Consider the following 1,924-nt stretch of genomic DNA (forward strand, 5'->3'; position numbering starts at 1 on the left):
CTTGAGCCAAACCAGCTAGGACTAGTTTTCTCATTTTAATGGGGATGATAAGAGTACCTCACAGGGTTGGTTGCATTAAGTGAGATAACAAAGTGCTGCCCACAATTCTTGATAACCCATATAGCTGTCAGTTGTAATTCTGAATAATTATTTATTGCTTAATAATAATACAAAGGCCTGAAGAGGACCTAGAGAGTTAGGAGAAAAAAATAGGAGAGTCTTATCCCGAAAACAAGGGATATCAAAGAAAGACACTCAGGAGGGTGGGGGGAAGGGGGAGAGATCAACCAAAGGACTTGTATGCATGCATATAAACATAACCAATGGACACACACACTAGGGGGTGAGGGCACAAGCAGGGGGGGGGCGGCAATGGGGGGTTAAGGATGCATATGTAATACCTTAGTCAATAAAGAAAAAAAAGAAAGACACTCAGCTCCACAGCAACATTGGTTGGCAGTGACTATGGGACTCCCTCTTTCTTCTCTGCAGGTAATCCAGTACCTTCAGATCTTTCTTAATTTTTATATCAAACCTAAGCTGCTCCATTGTTTGTTTTTAACATTCCACTTGTCCTTAAACCCCATTTCCCTGAAAAGGAATGTTTGCTCCAACCTAAAAACTCTGTTTCCTGCTACTACTGACATTTACCTATCTCCGTGACCATGTCTGCTAGCCTCTTCCTTGGTATTCCCTCTCCCTCCTTTTTCTTCAAAACTCTGTTCAATATATCTGCCCAGGGAGTCTCCTAAATGCTCCCAGCGCTGTGCCCCAACCCGGCCATCCTTTATCTAATGAGACAGACGCCTTGCTCAAGTCCAAGGTCATGACAGACAGGGAAAGCCTGAGGAACTGTCACAGCCACAAGGAGACATGACAACTAACTGTAACCTGGTATTCTAGACGAGAGCCTACAAAACTAAGGGAACTGGGTTAAAACTAAGGAAATCTGGATAAACTGTGGGCTTTGATCTTAAGGTATCAATATTGATCCATTGATTTTAACTAATGTGTCAGACAAATGTAGGATGTTAATAATAGAGGAAACTTGTTATATGCATATGGGAATTCTGTACTATCTTCTCAATTTTTCTGTAAATTTAAACGTGTTCTAAAAAATAAAGTATTTAAGATTAAACAAAAAGGGTTTCTATTTCAGGGGCCTGGAGCTTAGAGCTATGCTCTAAATTTGTGTTTATATAAATACTTTAAATTTGTATATTACTTTGATCTATCAAAACACTGCTGTGTGCATTACCTACAAAGTCTCCGTGTCTCAAATACAAACCCCGTTACTGAAAAATAGTTAGTTATGCAGGGCACTAGGTCATGGCTTCCCATTCTGAGTTCTGTGGTACTTCAACGCAGTCTGGGAAGATATTTCCGGTGGGGTGAGCAACATATTGTTAATAATGATGAGGTCGCCAAAACCGGTTTGGCTCAGTGGATAGAGCGTCAGCCTGCGGACTGAAGGGTCCCAGGTTCGATTCCGGTCAAGGGCATGTACCTGGGTTGCGGGCACATCCCCAGTAGGAGATGTGCAGGAGGCAGCTGATCGATGTTTCTCTCTCATCGATGTTTCTAACTCTCTATCTCTTTCCCTTCCTCTCTGTAAAAAATCAATAAAATATATTAAAAAAAATAAATAAATAAAATAATGATGAGGTCTAGAAAATCATGCTGTCTGTGTATGTGTGCCTGTGATTAGCCTGAGAGCTTGGCTAAACTGAAAAGTAATGTACTCATCCATCCATCCATTCATTCATCTTTGTATGTACTACATACCCATGGTAGTTGCTAAGACTACAGGGATAAAAGGCACATTCCCTGTCCTCAATGGGCTCTCACTGTAAAAGAGATGAACAAGTAAATATAAAATTGAAACACAATATGCTAAGTGTGTGGTGAGGAAAAACACAAAGAA

This window comes from Myotis daubentonii, chromosome 10 (assembly GCF_963259705.1).
Source record: "Myotis daubentonii chromosome 10, mMyoDau2.1, whole genome shotgun sequence".
Lineage (NCBI taxonomy): Eukaryota > Metazoa > Chordata > Mammalia > Chiroptera > Vespertilionidae > Myotis > Myotis daubentonii.